Genomic DNA, 22,567 nt, shown 5'->3' on the forward strand with positions numbered 1-22,567 from the left:
TGTTCGAATTCAGAGACTTTTTTTATCTGATTGTTGAATATTTCAAAAGTCGTGTGGAACTGTCAAACCCTTTCTAAGGCTGTGCAGTGCATTTCAATGATAGTTTCTGGACAATTATAAGTAGGGGCTATAATACATCGCAAATGTAGATCAAAGTATACTGCATGGCAAGAAAGACAATTGTACCATTGTTTTTAAAACAAAAAATTATGGTTGACGATTTGAACTACTGTAGTCGTGTCTTAGACCCCATACACACTATTAGATTTCCTGCAGATTTTTGTCTTCAGATTTACCGTATAATACGAGGTCAAACCTTAAGCGTTTCAATGTTAATGCAATCAGGCAGACCCTTGCACTACATGGTTTTGGTAAAAAATACAAATATCTGCTAGAAAATCGAATAGTGTGTATGGGGGTCTTAGGTATATAAAGACAAACCGATTTCTCATGCACACTTGCGCTTAAAAACGCCTGTTTTATAGGCGGTTTACTTTTTTTCTGCCTCTATGTTAGCCTATGGTGAAGATTTACTAAAACAAAATCTGCACCAATCAGCTTCTAACTTCAGCTTGTTCAATTAAACTTGTATACTTAGTCCACGTTCACATTAGCCTGGCTTGGCATGCAATTTGACTGATTGGCGGCTATTGCCGGCAATGGCACTGTCCGAATCAGTATGGCGCCAACTTTGCGGCACCGCACCAATTCCCAAAACTATTTTTTTGTATTACTTATGGGGACGATATGAATAGACATCTGTGCGTGGAACCACACAGATGTCTGTCAAATCGCCCCTGAAGTCGGACTGCTGAGCACTGATGAGGCGGCAGTAATATGCAGCACTGATGGGCACTGATAGGCGGCACTAATATGCAGCATTGATGAGGCGGCACTAATAGGCAGCACTGATGAGGTGCCACTAATAGGCAGCACTGATAGGCGGCACAAATAGGCAGCACTGATGGACACTAATAGGCGACACTAATATACAGCACTGATTAGGTGGCGCTAATATGCAGCACTGATGAGACGGCACTAATATGCAGCACTGATGGGCACTGATAGGTGGCACTAATATGCAGCACTGATGAGGTGGCACTAATAGGCGACACTAATATGCAGCACTGATGAGGTGGCACTAATATGCAGCACTGATGAGGCAGCACTAATATGCAGCACTGATAGGCACTGATAAGGAGCACTGATAGGTGGCACTGATGAGCACTGATGGATGGCACTGACTGGCATCACTGTTGGGCACTGATTAAGGCTGCACTGATATTCAAGGCAATTATAATCAGCACCCTGATTATCTGTGCAGACTTGCAATTGGTTTGGCATGCAATTTGATTAATTGGCAGCTATTTTCGGCAATGGCACTGTCCGAATCAGTGCGGTGCCAACTTTGCGGCACCGCACCAATTCACAAAACTAGTTCCTGTATTTCTTATGGGGGCGATTTGAATAGACATCTGTGCATGAACCCGTACAGATGTATGTCAAATCACCCGGAAGTTGGACTGCTGAGCCCTGATGAGGCGGCAGTAATATGCAGCACTGATGTGCACTGATAGGCGGCACTAATAGTCAGCACTGATGAGGTGGCACTAATAGGCAGCACTGATAGGCGGCACTAATAGGCAGCACTGATGAGGCAGCACTAATATGCAGCACTGATAGGCACTGATAGGTGGCACTAATGAGCACTGATAGGCGGCACTGATAGGTGGCACTGACTGGCATCACTGCTGGGCACTGATTGCGGCTGCACTGATATTCAAGGCAATTATAATCAGCAACCTGATTATCTTTGCAGACTTGCAATTACTTTGGTATGCAATTTGACTGATTGGTGGCTATTGCCGGCAATGGCACTGTCCAAATCAGTGCAGTGCCAACTTTGCGGCACCGCACCAATTCCCAAAACTAGGTCCTGTATTACTTATGGGGGCGATTTGAATAGACATCTGTGCATGAACCCGTACAGATGTCTGTCAAATCGCCCCCGAAGTTGGACTGCTGAGCACAGATGAGGCGGCAATAATATGCAGCACTGATGGGCACTGATAGGCAGCACTAATATGCAGCACTGATGAGGTGGTACTAATAGGCAACACTGATGAGGTGGCACTAATAGGCAGCACTAACAGGCAGCACTGATTGACACTAATAGGCGGCACTAATATGCAGCACTGATGGGCACAGATAGGCGACACTAATATGCAGCACTGATGAGGCGGCACTAATATGCAGCACTGATGAGGCGGCACTAATATGCAGCACTGATATGCGGCACTAATATGCAGCACTGATGAGGTGGCACTAATATGCAGCACTGATGAGGTGGCACTAATATGCAGCACTGATGAGGTGGCACTAATATGCAGCACTGATGAGGGAGAACTAATGTGCAGCGCTGATAGGCACTGATGAGCACTGATAGGCGGCACTGATGAGCACTGATAGGCGGCACTGACTGGCATCACTGCTAGGCACTGATTGAGGCTGCACTGATATTCAAGGCAATTATAATCAGCACCCTGATTATCTGTGCAGATCTCCCCTGCAAGGAAATGCTGCTGATCAGCTCTCCTCTCCTCACATGCTGATAACCAGCATTTCCTTGTTTACATGTGATCAAAGATCAAAGGGTTAACTGTGTTCCCAGGCAGTATTTGTGCACTGTGGGGGAGGTGCTTTTACTAGGGGAAGGCATGGATCCATGTTCCTGCTTTACAGGAACACAGGAGCAATGCCTGCTGTACTGACAGAACAGTGATCTGCCTTGTTTACATATGCGGATCGCCATTCTGTCTCTCTGTCTAATGATCAACGGGTGCCGGTGGATATTGGGTCTGCGTTATCCACAGATCAGCTCCCACTGTTTGTAATCACAGCGGTAGCGGGTCGCCAGCAGCGCGCATGTGCGCCCCAGACCCGGAAGTGTCAGATCACTGACTGGAAAGAGGCTAACATCAGGGGCGATCAAAGGGTTAACTGTGTGCATAGACAGTGCTTGTGTACTGTGGGGGGGGGGTGCTTTTACTAGGGGAAGGCATTGATCCACGTCCCTGTTTTTCCAGAAACACAGGATCCATGCCTTCCCTACTGACAGAACAGAAATCTACATTGTTTACATAGGCATAGGAATACTGCTGTTCTGCCTCTGTACTGAATGATCAGCGGGTGCCAGCGGACATCGAGTCCGCGGTACCTCCTGATCGGCTCCCGCTGTGTATAATCACAGCAAGAGCAAGCCGCCGGCAGCACTCATTCGTGCCTGCTACCCAAAAGTGCAGGATCACATGTAGCAGCCGCCCTGTAGCAGTATATCTGCTATAAGGCAGTGGGCAAAGTGGTTCGAAAGGCAGAAGGTTTTTTTACATGCAGCTCCCCCCCCCCAATACTTACCTGAGCCCCATCTTGATCCAGTGATGTGCAAAAGAGTGGCAGCTCTACCAGCTTTCTGTCTCCTCATTGGCTGAGACCCAGCAGCGGGAGCCATTGGCAGCTTGCTATGGGGGCACTCAGCGGGGGGGGGGGGGGGGGGGTGGAAGCCAGGAGCGCCAGTGGGGAACACAAGAAGAGGAGGATCGGGGCTGCTCTGTGCAAAACCACAGAGCAGGTAAGTATGTTATGTTTGTTATTTAAAAATAAAAATGTACCTACGCTCCTGGTCCCTCTTCTCTGTCCAGTGCCCCTATAGGAAGATGCTTCTCATGGGGACATTCGTGCGTGCTCACTCCTGAGCCCCTTTCCTGCGTCCATTGAAACAGACAGGGGGACTCCGCCACGCCCCCCGCTCCCTCAACACTGGCTTTGATTGACAGCACTGGGAGCAAATGGCTCCTGGTGCCCCAGCAAAGCCAGCGAGACCCTGAAGTGATGGCTGGAAAGAGCTGTAGATGTGCATGGCTCATAGCGAGCTGCTTGCGAGCACCGAAGAGGGACCAGAGAAGAGGAGAATCTGGGCTGCTCTGTGCATGTTTGTTATTTTTATTTTTGAAACAAAAATGTATTTAAATATGTATTTTTAACTCAAGAAAGTCCTTTCTATTTCTCTCAGCCTTCTCCTGCTGCTTTAATCTGACTTTCTGAGAAGAGAAGCTACCTTCTCCATGGTCGCAGTGTATGTAGGAACGCAGCCACCCTCTCTTGCTTGCTCTTGAGACATGACCACAACTAATGTGCACTGCTCGTTCCAAACAAATTAAACTGAGCGGGAAAAGGAAAGGTTTGGGAGCTCACTGAGCACTACAGAAAGGCAGAACAACACAATGGCCCAGATTCACAAAGCACTTACGCCGACGTATAACACGTTACGCCGACGTAAGTGCAAATGTGCGCCGGCGTATGTGTGGGGCAGACCCACGAACCAACATGCGCCTAAAAACAGGCTACACCCCGCCGACGTAGCTTGCACACGCTGGCGTAGGGTGGGCGCACATATGGGCTGGGTGCAGTGTCATCTTAAGAGCATTATAGGCCCCCGGGCAATACCGTGCACTGGGGCCCTGTCTACACAATTACGCACGAGAATTTACTGACAAAAATCATAACATTTACTGGCAGAACCACATTTTTTACTGCCACTGCAAAAAAAGTACCTAAAATTACAGTTTTCAGTGCCCAACAATGCAAATGTCAGTATTTAAACTATAAACATATAGCTAGTGCTATTAGAAATGTGTTTAAGTTAAACAAAAGTAAAAAAAAAAAAATGTCTTCATTGACATGAAGGTCGGGTTACTATAACCCAGCCAGCACAGAGTTTCCTCTTACATCAGAGTCTGCAGGATTCCCCCTTACAGTGAAAGGGAACTCTTATGTAAAGGGGAACGCTGCAGATCATGATCTAAGGGGGGAACTCCGATGTGGAGGGGGGCTATGGTGACCAGAGACAACCTTATATCAGAGTCCACTGCTTTCTCTTTCCCACTTACATCAGGGTCCGCAGACTGAGTTCCCCCTTGCATTGTAAGGGGGAATCCTGCAGACTCTGATGTGGGGGGTACTCTGGTGACCAGAGACCACCTTCCTTAGATTAAATACACTAAGGTAAGGGGGGTCACTAATATAGGAGGGGGAACCTTTATATCAGTGCCCCCTTAAATTTTTGCATTCACTCCCCCCTTACATCAGCAACCCCCCGCACTCGTGGAGGACCGGATCTTCTCTGTGATTTCCGCGAACTGGGCATGGGCAGTTCTAACCCGTCACTCTCCATAATTTTTTACTGGGGTTGCTGGGCAGCCGGTGGGGCCCCCCAGGCAAGCGGGGCCCCCGGGCAACTGCCCAGCATGCCCAATGGAAAAGATGGCCCTGGCTGGGTGCATGGTGCCGCTTCCATTGATTAGCCATTCAAACATGCAAATGAGGGAAATACGCCGATTCACGAACGTGCGCGTGCGCGGCGCATGCTACGCGAGATGACATGATAGGAGGAGATGAAATGATCGTGGTTCCTAGCTATTAGAAACTCACGATCTGCATCTCCTCTACTCACAGAACAGGGATGTGTGTGTTTACACACACACACGTCCCTGTTCTTCCTCTCGTGCCCGCAATCGAGCATGGCCGGCGGTCATCGTGATCGCATGTCACAAGCATCGGCACACCCACTATGCAGAAGGCGTGCGCGCGCTATCCCGCTTAAAGGAGCCGACGTACAGCTACGATGGCTCACGGGATCGTGCCGACCTGCTGCAGTATAATGACCGCGGCAGGTCGGCAAGTGGTTAAAGTGGTTATATAGTCAATGCATTCCCTGCTTTAAGGTAAAAAAAACTCTCCAATGCTTGTTCCCCCAACTTCTGTATAAGGTGTTTACTGGCAGAAAACAAAATGAAAATTGTGTCGTACTTAGCGTAATTTTCCTTTCCTGGTGCCTATCCACGGCAGCATACACGTGATAGAGTTCCGCCTCGACTCCTCCTTCAGGACTAGAGAATAGCATAAATTAGAGGCATAGCCCCTCCCCCAACATTCTCCGTAATGTAGAATACGGAGAGTGGGAGCGTATGCTGCCATGGATAGGCACCAGGAAAGGAAAATTACGATAAGTATGATTCAATTTTCAATTTTCCTGGTGCCTCCATGGCAGCATACATGTGATAAATAACTATGCTATAACAACAGAAAAAAACACAGACATAGCGGCATAAGGCGCTCTTCTCCCGAACTCTATTGTTGCAAGAGCCCCTGAAACAATACGATAATGTTTAAGGAATGTGTGTCGAGAAGACCAAGTGGAGACCCTGCATACTGTTTCCAAAGAAACATTCGCCCTTGCTTCACAAGATGCTGATACTGCTCTCATTGAATGAACATTCACCTGAGCCAGAGGTTCCAAGTTCTTCACCCTGTAAGCTTTCTGAATTAACTTGACAACCCAGGATGCCAAGGTTCTGGCGGAAGCTTCCTTTCCTCTATTCTTGCCCCATGGGATGATGAATAGTCTTTCAGCATTCCTAAATTTTGCTGTGGCTTCCAAGTAGGCCCTGAGGACTTTGGCTATATCTAACTCATGATAGGAGTTTGATTCTGAGTCCAAGAAAACTGGTAACACACATGGTTCCAAGAGATGTGCTGTTGTGGAGAGGGCCAAGTTCTACCCTGTCTGGGAAAAAGGACATGTGTTCATCCCCCACACCCAGAGAGTGAAGTTCCGAAATCCTCCTGCCGGATATGATATATGAAAGTTGTTGTTAAGGTTAGGTTCCAATTGAAATCTTTTCAACTGTCACGAACGGGTGTGTGGATAAGACTTCCAGTATTAGAGAAAGACCCCATTTTGGAAAGGAACGCCTGTTTGGAGGACGCATCTTTGTACACCTCTGAGGAATGTAACCACTAGAGGATCTTCTGCCCACCTGGTGTTAGTTGCTGCAGAGATTGCGGACACTTGTACCTTAAGGGAGCTCTGGGAGTCCCAAATCGAGACCAGTTTGAAGAAAGCTCAAAACATCAGCAGTGAAAGGGGAGACTGGATCAAACCCGTAGGATAAGAACTTGTCCCAAATCCTTACACATATTGCATTGGTTGTTGGTTTTCTGGCTTTAAGCAGGGTGGATACGACCTCTTGGGAACAGCCTAACAACTCGAACCTCCTCCTTTCAACCTCCATACATGAAGATCCAGCTTCTGTGGGTCTCAATGAGCTGGCCTGCGCTGGGTCAATAACTGCGAAAAGGGGAACATTTTGATTGGAGGATTCACACTGAGGTGCATGGCTAGTGGGAACCAAGGTCTATTCAGCCAATAAGGTAGCACTGCTAGTATTTGGACTGGTTCCCTTAGGAGCCTGAGGAGAAACTTCGAGATGAGTGGGCGAGGAGGAAAGGCGTAAGCTGTCTTGAAGTTCCAAGGACACGATAATGCGTCTACTCCCTCGGCTTGTGGGTGTTGAAGGCGGGAGAAGAACCTCCTGAGTTTGGTATTCTCCTGCCTCTGAGTTAATTTTGCCAGGTCTACCAGGTTTCTCTTGGCCAAAAGCATTACAGGTTCCACTTCCCTCAGAAGTGTTTTGCTGTGGGTGTCCCCTTGTTTCTGAAGATACGAAACTGCAGCTTTGTTGTCCAGACGCAGAAGCACCCTCTGCCCCTTGATCTGAGATGCAAAAGAGGTCAAGGTTAGAAATGCTGCCCTCATTTCTAAGATGTTGGACACTATCCCTCTGGTGGGAAAGGACCATCTTCCCTGAATCCTGAATTCTCTGCAATGGGCACCCCACCCCTGGCCACTTGCATCTGAAGTAATTGTGGTCCATTAATGGGAACCCAAATCACGGGACCTGGAGAGATTCTATGGATTCGTCCACTAGTGCAGGCTCCTGCTCATTAGCATTGTCAATTGAATTGTCTGAGATAAATGTTGCTGTCTCCATTGTGTTAGGAATCCCGTCTGGAAGTGTTCCTAGGTGCTAGTGAGACCACAGGACTAGAGGTATGCACAAGGAAATCATGCCAATAAGGCTCAGACACTGTGGAGCTGATAAATGGGACCTCCATATGGACTTGGACATTTTTTGAATGATGCCCTCTATCTTCAGTTGGGGTAAAGAGACTGTGCCCAGGTGCGTATTAAATATTGCTCCTAGGTAAACCATCTGTTGTTTTGGAACTAACTGGCTCTTTCGGCGATTCACCAACCACCCCAGCTTCGAAAACGACTGCAGAAGTATTTCTCTGTGGGCTGATTCGGTTTGTTTGATGGCAAGAGGATATCGTTCAGATAGTGGTCAATTCTTAATCCCCTCTCTTCCAGAGGGGCCAAGACAGATATCAACACTTTCATGAACACGCGAGGGGAGGTGCACAGCCCAAAGGGCAGAGTCTGGAATTTCAGGTGGACATGACCCACTGCGAACCTTGGTAGATAGTAGAATATTGAAGTTAACCAATCTCCTGGTTGTATGGTTTGGATAATTATTCGCAGAGACTCCACCCTGAAACTCTCGAAATGGATGTATCTGTTGAGTCTTTTCAAATCTATTACAGGTCTCCAGTCGCCTGTGTTCTTCTGTACCAGGAAAAGGGTGGAATAGAAACCTGTAAATCGTTCAGATAGGGGGGACAGGTACTGTTGCAGAGATTCTATGGTTTAGGACCAGTGCTTTCTGTGGGGAGGCCGGTGTCTGTGTTTCCTTGAAGGAAGTGTGAGGAGGCTAATGAGAGAAGGTCCAGAAGTGACCGTACTGGATTGTTGAAAGGACCCATGGGTCTTAAAATTTGGAGGCCCAGACTGGAAAAAAATTCTAGGGGCACCTTTGCCCCTCTGGTGTCGAAAGGACTTTGCCCCCTACTGAAGAGCGGTGAGGGACTTGTTCTTTATGGCTCCCAAAAAAGATGTCTGAGTTCCTCTCTACAATCTCCTGTTATGTTTAAAGGGGTGAGACTGCCTGAAGTCTCTGGAGTTTGATTGCTGAAATCAAGACAAATAGGCCCTTGTTCTCCGGACCTTCCTGTCCTGGGGGGGGTAAGCCAGATTTGCCCCCCCCCTGTTACTCGAGAGATTGCTTTGTCGAGTTTCTTGCCGAACAAAGATTTTCCTTCAAAGGGAATCTTGCACCAATTTTGATTTGATGCCAGGCCGGCTGTCTAAGGTTTTAGCCATAAGGCTTGTTTTGCCATAACCGATTGTAGCATTGAGTTGGCCGAACAACGGATCGTGTCAATCGCAGCTTCTCCTAAGAAATCCGCCACCAACTTAAGCTCCTCTAGAGCTTTGATTATATCGTCCTTGGGGACGTCTTGGTGCAGGGCTGTCTCAACATTTTCCGTCCACGACATGATGCCATTGGAAACAGATGTCAGAGCAATGGCTGGCCTACAAGCCGCCCCTGCAGCTTGATAGCTCCTTTTGAGGTCTAGACCAATTTGTCTATCCAGGGATCCTTGAATGACGTTCAATCCTCCATCGGCAAGGTTACGTTTTTTGCCAGACGCACTATTGCAGGCATTGAACTTAAAAACTGTGTATCCGAATCCGCCAGTGGATACAATTTGGTCAGATGGGCTAGATAAAACTTTTTGTCCTCTATGATCTCTCTGATCTCCCCCATTAATGGTAAGACAATGACAATTGTTTTCTCTCAAGGATCAGGAAATAGGTTTTTGATTTCTGAGGATGATTGGTCACCTTCATGCTGTACACAGCGCGCAGGGGGCGCGCGGGGAGCGTGCAAAGGGGAGGGTGTCTATTGACAGCCTCGCGGAAATTCTGTAGCCGTCGTTGTGGTTAAAGAACACGATATAAAGGGTTATGGGAAATAATTATTGACACTGACAAACGTACACCTACACAGGTTGCATTGGATAGACTATTGTCTTTATTCAACCTTACCTACTATGCAATTATAAAAAAAAACAATTAACGCATTGCCATGTGCATTATCTGCAGGAGAAGCCTGTACTGTCTAAGGTTTAAAGGAATTCAAGCTAGGCAATCCTACCCAGAAAAGCTTGATGTTTAATGGGACCCTGCAATGATAGAAAGAGGAGAGCTGCAATATCTGACTTTTTTTGGTGTGGGGGAATTATTCTTATACATTTACTGCTTGGTGAGTCATTGACCCAAAACAAGCATGTGCACATCATGTGTTCCTTTGAACATATTTGGCGGTACACGCATTTGGCCATATCTGTGCGATGTGAACAGTTGGCTCTTCCACTAAATATCCAGAACAAGCAGGAAACAATGGAAACAGTCGCATGGTGATAGCAGGCACATGCAAACGCAGTCACTGTGCAACAAGAGTTTTCATTCTGCGTTTTCTCTATCTGAATGTTTACCAATGTAGTGAGACATCTGTACCCCATCTGTACCCCTGACACAGCCCAATGATATGTGCCTCCCAACTGTCTGAGATGCGAAGGAAGAACCTTTTTAAGCACAATTTATTTAGCCAAGGACACAGCCGAGCCATACCATGAAGCATAAAGATTGTATCTGTAATAAATGACCAGTTAAACCCAATGGAGCTTTTTTTCGTTACCACTTTTCCATAATACTGCAATTTTAAAATGCCAATGCAAAATATACCCAGTACCCAGACTATTCTCAGGTAAAACACAGATGTTGAAAAAAATCCTACATAAGTTGTATCTTCTCTACATGTGCTGAATTTATAAGCTTGTCTCAGGCCTCGTACACATGACCGAGGAACTTGTCGTAAATGAAACATCGCTTTCTTCGATGAGTTCCTTGTCAGGCTTGTCGAGAATCTTGACAAGCTTTCTTTGCGTACACACTGTCAAGACCAAATCTCGTCGTTCTCAAACGCGGTAACGTACAACACGTACGACGGCACTATAAAGGGGAAGTTTGATTCCACTGGTGCCACCCTTCTGAGCATGTGCGAGTTTCTAAGCATACACACGAACGCGTTTCTCGTCGAAAACCAGCCCGACGAGGAAATTGAGACTCCCGACGAGGAAAAAGAGATCTTGTTCTCTTTTTTTTCTCATCGAGTTCCACGACAGTTTTCTCGATGAAAAACATACACACAACCGTTTTCCTTGGCAAAAAAGCTCTGCCACCAAGTTTCTTGATGGATTCTATCGAAAACGGTCGTGTGTACGAGGCCTAAGAGTTTAGAAAAAAGAGGGCAGAGAGAGAGCTGAAATTACACTCTGCAGAGCTCAGTAAGGAGAGGTCTGAGAGCCGATTGGAGGAAAGGTACACCCCCCTCTCCACAGGAACAGAGCTGAGGCTGTCAATCAGCTGGAGATCCCCACCCTTCAGTGGTGGCTGGTGCTCGATAATTCGGGGGAGGGGGGCCAACCGCTCTCCCCCCCCCCGGTAGGAGAAGAGACAAGTCGGTCCACCCCCCCTGGGGAAATGAATGCGGAGAATGCCCCCCCCCCCCCACGAGACGGACGGCCTCCTTACCTCCTCACTCTGATCTCCCCTGTCCAACACGGGGGGGGAGCTGCCAATTCAGTGGTGGCTGGTGGGTCAGCGGGTCTTCTCCGGCTGTGCTCTCTGCTCTCATCTTAGGCATCAATAGGATCGCCTGGCATTTTGGTGAGTCTCATAACCCGCTTCCAGATTGGCAGGGAGTAGAATTAGTGTGAGGCCCCGTACACACGACCGAACATGTCCGCTGAAACTGGTCCGACGGACCAGTTTCAGCAGACATGTTCGGTCGTGTGTACGGCCAACCGGACAATTGTCCGGCGGATCAGACAGTTTCCAGCTGACAAATGTTTCTTAGCATGCTAAGAAACATGTCCGCTGGAAGCCTGTCCGTCGGACATGTTCGGTCATCTGTACAAACTCACCGGACATGTCCGATCGGCCGGAAGCCCTTGCATGCGTCGAAGTGATTCGACGCATGCGTGGAAGCATTGACCTTCCAGGGCCGCGCACGTCGCCGCGCCATCATTGCGGCGACGGCGCGGCCACGTCACCGCGTATCGTGTCCACGCGGATTTCTGTCTGATGGTGTGTACAACCATCAGACAGAAATCCGGCAGCGGACGCAGCGGACATGTCCGCTGAAAACGGTCCGGCGGACCGTTTTCAGCAGACAGATCTGCTGTTGTGTACGAGGCCTGAGAAGTGAATATTTGTTTGCTATTGTCACACAACTGAATGGGCTCGGAGCGCAGTGCTCGGAGGACTTTTGCCCGGTGTTTTTTGGCAGTTTTCCTATGGGAAAAACTGCGATGGAATATACACACGGCTGGGATTCCCAGCCAAAGCTCCATCGCAGTTTTCCTGTTGACAAAACCGGCCGTGTGTAGGGGGAAAGACTGACCGAGCAGGTTCTCGGCTTTCCCCTCGGGAAATCCAACACGCGTGTACGAGGCATAAGTGTCCATCACAGAATTTTTTTTTCTCTATGAAGGACAGAGGGCCTAATCTACTAATGCATATGCACACACACCAGCGCATGAATCGTGTGCAGACAACCATATTGTAGCATTGCAGTTTTTACTATGTGCCCACGCACAGGCTGCAGCATACATGTATGTTTTCCTAGGGAGTGTACAGTGTAGCATGCAAACATATGCTAAGGTGGTTAAAATAAAAAATTTGATTTTTCTCTGATTCTTTTGTGTCTATTTAACCGGTGGGGATTTTACGTGCGCTTCTCTGGTGGCACCACAAAAAAATTTTTTTATTTTGTACTGCTTTACGCCCTAAGTATGTTTGTGTGCAATAGTCCTAAAGGTAACTGTAGAAAACTACTAAGAGGTAAAAAAAAAAAAGCAGATGTGCAGTGCTTGCCACATTTGGACAATTCTTTTTTTTTTATTCTCTAGTAAAAAGTTGGGAATCACATGTTGGATGTTTAATGCATACTGCAGTCCGGGACCACACCATATGCAGAGAACATCATGTGTGATTTGTAGATATAGACTCAAAGTTCACATTCAGTATGTACATATTTATATATCCACACACTCAATACCACGATGCAAGCATATCATAGCAGTTTATGCCTGCTCTTGTTCCATTTTCCTTTATTTAATTAGGTCCACAGTGTCTATTCTAGAGCTTCTGGATAAAATGAGAATCAAGATTTTTTTTGCTTAGAATAAAGATCACGATTCTCGGCGTAACATCATCTTTCACATTATACAAAAAAATTGGGCTAACTTTACAGTTTCGTTTTTTTTTTTTATTAATTGAAGTGTATTTTTTCCCAAAAAATGATTCTCTAGGGTCTCTGCTAAAACATATATATATATAATGTTTGGGGGTTCTAAGTAATTTTCAAGCAAAATATACTGATTTTAACTTTAACAAATGTCAGAAAAAAGTCTTTAAGTGGTTAAACTGACCTCATTTGCAGACTGAAGTTCATCCCTTTGATCTAAAGAACCAAATGATACAATGTTTCTTGTTATCTCTCGGCGCTGAGCAATGTTGTGATAAACTTGCCTGCACATTCGCATTCGCAGGAAAGCGGGGCACTACAGCTGATTTCCCGATCAGCTGGCGTGACGTCACTATAGCGCATGCGCACATCGTAGGAGGCATTTTTCGGCAGGAGATACCATTTCACGATTGAAAGTTATGCAAAGAGCGGAGGGACACCGTAGTTGTCAGATTGTGCCTCGCTGTTGCAGGGCAGGTTTTGTCTGTGTTGCAACTAGACACAAGCAAACCTGCCCTGCAACATAGACAAAACCCGACCTTAAGCACACTGTAAACCCACCCCGCAACAGCGAGGCACAATCTGACAACTACAGTCTCCCTCTGCTGTTTGCCTAGCCTTTAATTCTGCCTGTTAAATGGTATCTCCCGTCCAAAAATGCCTCCTATGATTTGCGCATGCGCAATGGTGATGTCACGCAAGCTGACCGGGAAATCAGCTGGAGTGGCCTTCCGTCCCGCACATGCTTGGGCACTTTTCAACGGAGGACACTATTCGATAGATCACCGGCTGCTCTTTTTTTTTTACAGCTGTGAGTGTGAAGAGAAGTTTCTGCACTTGTTACATGAATCGTGGAAATGCTGGATTAAGATCGCAAAGGTGGTTGAATCGAGATTGTGATTTTTTAACGCCTAATCGTGCAGCTCTAGTCTATTCTTATGAATCCTTTGTTCAGTGTAGCATAAGTAAAGCTCAGCAGCTCTATGAGCTCTGTGAGATTGTTACTTCATAAAAAGGCTATATATGAAGTAATAGCAGTTGTCTGTATCTTGACCTCAGTCTGATTTCTGTACCAGCTCTGCAGTCACTGATCACTTCCAACAAATCTTCAGTGTCTGGTCACCTCCACAATCTCTTGCAAGTCTCATGCAGCATATCCACAGTCTCTGTAGCAAGTCCACAGTCTCTGACAGTTTCTAAAAGCACATTCACAGTCTAATACAGTGCCATTTTAAATAATACATTTCATAGAAAATAAGGACTGAATGAGTGCAGTCCTTTGTTGATGATATGGGCTGTATTTTAAAAGTTGACCTTGACTGGTAGATCCTCTTGTAGATGAACCAAAGAACATGTACACTGAAGAAGGCTCTATATAGTCCATTTAGTCGAACTACATGTACAGGCAATGGGTACAATCTTATATTTTACTTTTCCTATGGGGCTTCCCTTTGCCAAAGTCCTTCTTAAGATTCCAGTCACCTGGCTGTTATTCTAACCCAGTGGTCTCCAAACTGTGGCCCGCGGGCCAGATGTAGCTCTTTGCTTGTCTTTATCCTGCCTTTTGAGCATTATTTCCGCTACTGGCATGATGCACTATTCCAACAACAATGGGACACTCTTCCTACCACTGACATCAATGATGAGGAACTGTTCCTATCACAAACATCAGTAATGGGCACTATTTGTCCCGCTAATACCAATGATGGAACATTGTTTACGCCAACTGACGCAAGGGCATTTTCTACTCCAATTGGCCACAGTCTGGCCCCCCTAAAGTCTGAAGGCCAGTAAAATAGTCCTTCATTTAGAAAGACTGGCGATCCCTGTGCTATTCCACTGGTTTTGGCACAGGCATGCACAGTAGGAAAGTCCGAATTCCTCATCTGTATACTTGTTCCAGGTTTGTGTGGTACCATGTAGTAGTAATGCAAGGCATAGCCAATAGAAGGCCATCAGTTCACGTGATCACTAATAGAGATTTTAACAGGGTGGCTGAGCTACTAAAAAATAAATGTAACCTGAGCCTAACAAAAAAATGCTGCACCGCATAGAATTGTGTACTATAAGTCCACACTCCTTATCAAAGGCACCAAGTAATGCCTGCTGAATCTAGAGGCCCCCGGATTATATAAAACATAGATGACAGCTCAATGCTTGACTTTACTTAGTGCTTGAAAATGCTCTTTAAGAAACTTGCTTCCATGGCACGCCGCTGAACCTTTTTTATTTTTTGAAGAATAACGTCACATTAAGTGAATGTAAATTGTAGACAGTTGAAAGGTTACTCAGAAAATTCCATCCCTGATTGCTGTAATATAGATCTTTTGGTATAGGTGCAGAGGACGCCAGAGATCAGACCGGGGAAGGGGTCTGCAGTGTTTAAGGTTTGGTGCAAGGCTTGTGCAACAGGCACTGGGCTTCAGAGGCACAATCAGATCCTAGCCGCCTAAGTGACTCCTCCACTGAGCTCCAGGTCAGGACCCTTGGGAAAACAGATCTCCTCTTAATGAGGTAATTAGGCCCCTCTCTGCAGTTACAAACGCCACGGTATGCATCCAGTGTGGAGACTTCTTAATGAAAACCAGCCCTGCACAGGGGGGAAAAAACAGGAGCCTTCAATCTTGTGTCAGACTGTGTAGGTGAAGGAATGGATGAGTTTGGCTTAGGGATCAGCTTGAATAAGTTAGATTATGATTCTTGTGATAGTCTAGCTGTGCAGGCAATTATGGCAGCGCTCTCTAATTTAATTTTACCGCCAGTTAATTCTGCTGGACATGTAGCTTGAGCAGCATCTATACTTTGACCAACCTTTGCTGTTTGTGAAGATGTGCCTCAATCAAGAAAATAAACATAAGTAATATAAATGCCTTCAACCTAAAAAAAAATAATGTAAAAGGTATACCATACCTCTAAACCTTACCGACCCTTATTTAGATGGACTGTCTCTCTTTTGGATCAAAATCCCTCTTTCCTTATTAGTTGTCCCTCTTTTGGTCTCCTGTACATTTCTCTATTTAAACAATGTATTGTATAACTATCAATAGTATTACACCACACTGAGGGCCAGATTCAGAGAGAATTCCGGCGGCGTAACGTAATGCATTTACGTTTCACCGCCGCAAGTTTTATGGGCAAGTGCTTGATTCATAAAGAACTTGCCTGTAAACTTGCGGCGGCGTAGCGTAAATCCATCCGGCGCAAGCCCACCTAATTCAAATGGGGCGTGTATCATTTAAATTAGGCGCGTTCCCGCGCCGAACGTACTGCGCATGCTCCGTTTTTAAAATTCCCGCCGTGCTTTGCGCGAAATGACGTTGCACCAACGTAATTTTTTGAACGGCGACGTGCGTTACGTCCTTTCCTATTCACGGACGACTTACGCAAAAAAAGAAAAATTTGAAATTCGACGCGGGAACGACGGCCATACTTTAACATGGCAAGTCTAAAGATAGGCCACGAAATAGCAGCTTTAACTATACGCTGGGAAAAGCCGACTAGCGACGACGTAAGAGAATGCGACGAACGCGCGTACTTTCGTGGATCGCCGTAAACAGCTAATTAGCATACCCGATGCGGAAAACGACGCAAACTCAACCCGGCGGGCGCCGAAGAATTACATCTACGATTCGAAGGCGTACAAAGCCGTACGCCTGTCGGATCGAAGCCAGAAGCCGTCATATCTTGGTTTGAGGATTCAAACTAAAGATACGACGCGGCAAATTAGAAAATACGCCGGCGTATCAGTAAATACTCCGGCGTATTTCAGCTGTGAATCTGGCCCTAAATCTTTAATTCAACCCCTAAATAGTTGTATTTGTTGCTTTGAGCTGCTATAAAAGGAAAAAATAATGGTGAAAAGGGTACTTGCGTTTTTTTTTTCCTGTAATAATTCTTCCCGATCCAGGTTATTGGGTTATGGCAGGGCTTAGTCCTTTAATTAAAAACTTTGTGCTAAAATATCTCCCTCTCTCATCTCAGATAGTTGGTACATATGGTGTACCACATTAGGGTCTACTCACACTGGTAGTTTTAACTGTACCTGGGCATGGTTCACCCCCATGGTCAGGTTCTTTTGTGTAGTATGAGTTTTCCAAACCGTGCCCAGGTTTAGTTATGTGTACCACACCAGGGACCACTTGGAATTGGTCATCTGGGGCACGGTTCACTTGAGATTTGATATGGTTCATTTCAGTGTGAGCACAAACTGTGCCTAAGCACAGAACTCTCTATAGATCACAAAGCACAGAAGAGGTATCTCTATGGACTGGCTGATAAGAGGTGATGGCATAAACAAACACGGTAAAGTAATCGTATGAAAAATACTAATTTCCAAGCGATTGTACCATAATTTAATTGTTAGTACACAGCTTTCGAGAGCCGATCACGTCAATTCATGCAAAATTATCCAATGGGATAAGCACAAACATTTTCCTTGTACGATACCAGATCGTATTCTTTTAATCAGAACAGTTGTCGTTCGAAAATACTTTCTCGTCTAGAAAAATGCACTGGAGCCTACACAAATTGCATTTTTCTCATCATGAAAAACGGTCGTGCGTATGCGGCATAAGAATGTAATGGACCCTTAAAATGCATACAGCGACTCAAGTATAGCTAAAAAAAGGTCTACGTCAATCACTTTTGTTATTATCTGGTGATCTATTAACCTCTTTTGCTTGCATGTGTGTAATGCAGGAGAGGTATACCTAAACGTACCTGATTCAAGGCATTTTTCACCTACAGAATGCCTGATGTAGGAAAGTATAGGTAGAAAACACTTTGGAGATATTAGAAATGTAATGCAAATGCTCAGTCCAACCACCCAATGAAAGCAGGACCATCGATATAACCTATCTTCATAATCGTTCATGTGAATTCAGAGAGCAAGTAGCTAACTGGTTGGACGTGAATGACCTTCTCAGTTGTTTATAACATTGCAGAGAAAAAGATGACTGGTTTGACTTGATTGATCGTCTCAATCATTCATGTAAATGCAGAGAGAGAGAGCAATGGTGACCAGTTCGACATGAATGATCTTCTCACACATTTACGTGAATGCAAAGAGACGAGATGACCAGTTGGGCATTAATGATTTTCTCAATTATTTATGTGAATGCAGGGATGGAGGAGATCAACTGTGCTGGCAGATGCAGTGGAATGATTAAAGCAAAGTTACAAGAACAATTTAAAAATGTCCCTTTTCACTTGAAAATAAAGTTCCAATAATAATAGCCTGTAAAATAATATTAATAATAAAATTTACCTGACCATCGCGCCTGACGTTAAAGGGGTTGTAAAGGTTTGTTTTTTACTTTCTAAATAGGTTCCTTCAAGCTAGTGCATTGTTGTGTTCACAGCGTCTCTCCGCAGGGATGTAGTCCCAAGGGAGGGGGGTAGCACGCTGACTAACCCCCAGCCAGAACAGCTCGGGTGATGGGGGCAAGCTTACTGAGGAGAAACAGGAAGTGAGAAATTCAGACAAAGAAAAAAAACATTTAGAAGGGAAATCGAAGGAAAAGGTAAGTGAACCAACAATGCACTAGCTTAAAGGAAGACACCTCGGTGTCCTTGGTGTCTTCATGAACACTTCCACTTGAATCCTGCACCAGGCACTCCTCCTGAAGGACTGGACCCAGGAACCCTGCACACTGCTGCCCAGGCCTCAAAATATAGATGGGCTCTCTCACCACCTACTGAGCACACCTCCCCAGGGATTGGCTAGAGTTCCCTAAATATTTAGGTTGCATGCCCCGTCCTTCCCATAATGTTTTTAGAATCCCCTAGAAAACAGGGGGAAGTAACAGAGCAGCAGCCTGTGAAACACTAAGCCGCCCTAAATAATCAACCACTGCTCCACTGATAACAGGGGAGCCAAACTAATTTACTTAGCAGCCTGCTCTACACTAGGAGGGTGCTACAGAAGATAGATAAGAGGTTACCCAGGCGAGGAGCTATGTGCAATCTGGCTGCACCGGAATACATACAATTCTGTAAGCTAAAAAGACCTTTGTACTTTATTGTGGCACTGATGTTTCCTGGCTAGCACTGCCAGTTCACTAAATTACTCCACCTTTTACTTGGAATTGTTCTTTGAGGCATATCTCCTAGTGTGTCATAACACAAACTGCATTTTTCTATCTTCGATAATCCCACTCCTACGCTTTATTACATCAGTTTATTGCAAGATTTGGTCCAGAGATCTTTTCAATGATTTGGCAGACAAGCCATGCTTTCTATGAGTCGGAAAAAATATTCACATCTGAAATTAAAGTGTATCTAAACCCAAGAACAAAAAATTAATATATTGCAGCTTACCAATCCTTAGATGTGGTGGCTGCAGTCGTTTTCTATTTTTATGGCTTTTTTTCCCTTCATTTTCAATTGGTGATCTTTCCAGTAACATACTTTCGTTACTGAGATGACATTGTCCACTCGCTGTACAGTATCTATGGAGGACACCTCCCCTTATCTTATTTCTATAACATGGGGGGGGGGGGGGGGTGTTCTGTAGTCCACAGAGAGATCTGGGAACAATGTTACCTGATGCCAGTGGAGTACAGGCAGAGAGCATGGCTAATAAGTGTTTTGTATATTGTGAATGTGTTCCATAAGTACACAATAAAACAAAAAATGGTTTATTCTACCAGAAATCCAGTGCTATCCTGTGCATTTTGCAGTACAAGCTCAAGCAGCATTGTCAGCCTTTGCCTAGTTCATTCTGTGGGCTACAGAACAGCCCCCCCCCCCATGCTTTACATGAAGAGAGGGGAAAGTGTTCTTATAGCCCTAACACATTTCCCATCCTAAGCTGAAAATGCTACTTCTCCATAGATACATCACAGTGAGAGTTGTCACCCTAGGATAGGAAATGGGTTACTGGAAAAAAGAGAAAGGGCCTAAATAAAAAAAGAGAAATAATGCAGCGATCACATCTAAGGACTGGTAAGTTGCAATTTATTTGTTTTTTGATTTAGATATACTTTAAAGGTATTTAAATATGTATGCAACACTTCTGTTTCCAAGTGAAGTATATACTATGCAGTCACCCTCGGTTTAGTTTCAAATTGCTGACTGGAGTAGACTAGCTGCAAATGAAGCCGCATATTGTGATGATGTCATTATCCTGTACATATTGCACCATCTCCACCTATGTTTATCTAAACTTTCACACATGTTCTGGTTCCTGTATGGGAATTTTAGGATTTCTGCTCTCAGTGCATGCCATCAAATGCTTTCTTAGCCAGTCATGTGTTAAAGCTCCTAGGCTCCCTATAGCACAAGAGTTATGTATGGAAGTCCCCAGGCTTCCTACAGATTCCACAAGAGTCATGCTTTGAAGTCTCCAGGCTTCCAACTGCAGACATAGGGATAATGCTTGGAAGTCCCCAGGCTTCCTACAGCAGCCACAAGAGACATGTTTAGAAGTCCCCAGGCTTCCTACAGTAGCTGCAAAAGGCATGTTTGGAAGTCCCTTGACTCTCTACAGAAGCCACAAGAGTCATATACGACAGTCCCCAGGCTTCCTACAGAAGCCACAAAAGTCAAGCTTGGAAGCCCCTAGGAGTCATATATGGAAGTCCCCAGACTCCCTACAGCAGTAACAAATGGCATGTATGGAAGTCTTCAAGCACCCTACATGAGGAGCCAAATAGAGTCATATATCAAAGTTCCCAGGCTCCCTACAGAATTCACATGAGTCACATATGGAAGTACCTGAGCTTCCTACAACAGCTACAATAGAGTAATCATCTGTGAAAGTCTCAAGGCCAGGGACGGACTGACCATTCGGGCACTCGGGCACTGCCCGAGGTCCCCATGCCACTAGGGGGCCCCATCAGGGTTGCCAGCCGCAGTAAAACCAGGGACAGTATGTAAAAATCTGTGTTTTTAACCACTTAAAGGGGTTGTAAAGACAAAAATATTTTCCTCTTAAATTAAAGTCTGACAGTAGCTGATGAAGTAAAAAGTAATGTTTTGCATTATAACTAGTTTAATACCTGTTGAAATCGAGCCGTTTTATTCACCTCCAGCACTCCTGAATCGTTATTCTCACTGACTTCCTGGTTTGCGGTGCGCATTCATTCTTGCTACATCACGACCTAATGGGAACTACAGTTCCCATTAGGCTTCGCCTCCATGCCTGTGAGGGATAAGAGAGCATCTTCACGCAAGGCTGTAGTCATAGGGAGGGGGTGAGCACATTCTGCTTTCCACCATGCAAAACGGCTCAAATGCTGGTGGAAAGCAAGAAGAGGAGAGACAGGAAATGGCATTTTCAAACCTGGATTACTGTATTTTGGAGGTCAAAAGGAAAAACAGGTAAGTGATATTTAAGTGCTCTAGCTTACAGCAATCAATTGATCTAATAAAAAACGAACCTTTAGTGTTCCTTTAAGCCCCGGACCAATATGCAGCTAAAGGACCAAAGGTGTTTTTACAATTTGGCACTGCGCTGCTTTAACTGGTAAAAAACTGGTAGAAAGCTCTATTTGTGGGAAGAAAAGGACGCAAATTTCGTTTCGGTACAACATTGCATGACCGCGCGGTTTTTTCTTATAACAAAAAGTAAAAAATATCGAATAAACTAAATTTTAGTCAAACATTTAGGCCAAAATGTATTCAGCTACATGTCTTTAGTAAAAAAAAAAAAAATCGCAATAAGCGTATATTTATTGTTTTTCGCAAAAGTTATAGCGTCTACAAACTAGGGTACATTTTCTGGAATTTACACAGCTTTTAACTAGGGCGGTGATCAAGGGGTTAAACCTTTATTGGGGGGGGGGCTACCCTGGACCTAAAGGGGCCTAAAGCTAACTGCCCTAACAATTTTTTCTGTCACAAATGACACTAAATGCAGTGATCAGAAAATAAATGATCACTGCAATGACACTGTGACAGGGGGCTGGGTGACTGGGGGGGGTTGTGTGCCTATGTGTGACTGTGTCAGTGTACTGTTAAGTGCAACTCACAGTTCTGATGTCTTCTCTCTCTACAGCGTCGGTCGAAAAGACCGCCACGAGGAGAGATGACATCACTTCCCCCTGCCTGTGTTTACACTTACACAGGCAGGGCGGGCAGAGGCGGCAGATGATTTGCTGGGAGCGATCGCGAAGGGGTGGCTAGAAACGAATAGCCGCCCCCTCATCCCGGATCGCTCCCAGACGATTACCGACCACCGCATGTACCGGGGGGGGGGGGGTCCCGATCTGACCCCTGACCCATGTCTAGGCAGGGACGTACCGGCACGTCCATCTGCCTGTACGTGCCATTCTGCCGACGTATATTTACATGTGGCGGTCGTTAAGTGGTTAAAAAAATCCCAAGATTTTAGCTGCCCCGCCTCTCCAGTACCTTTTCAGTGTGTGTGTATGTGTATTCTGTGTGAATGTATACTGTGTGTGTATATTGTGTGTCTGTGTGTGTATAATGTGTGGCCCCATAATCTATTGCCC

The 22,567-nt window shown here is 45.5% G+C and overlaps 1 protein-coding gene across 2 annotated transcripts in view; it reads right to left on the minus strand.

Moving 5' to 3' along the window:
- PRRX2 (paired related homeobox 2) overlaps window positions 1-22,567 on the minus strand; it is a 214,636-nt gene that overhangs the window by 112,331 nt on the left and 79,738 nt on the right. The gene's annotated exons all lie outside the window — the stretch shown is intronic.

The sequence above is a fragment of the Rana temporaria genome, chromosome 9 (genome assembly GCF_905171775.1).
Source record: "Rana temporaria chromosome 9, aRanTem1.1, whole genome shotgun sequence".
Taxonomy (NCBI): Eukaryota; Metazoa; Chordata; class Amphibia; order Anura; family Ranidae; genus Rana; species Rana temporaria.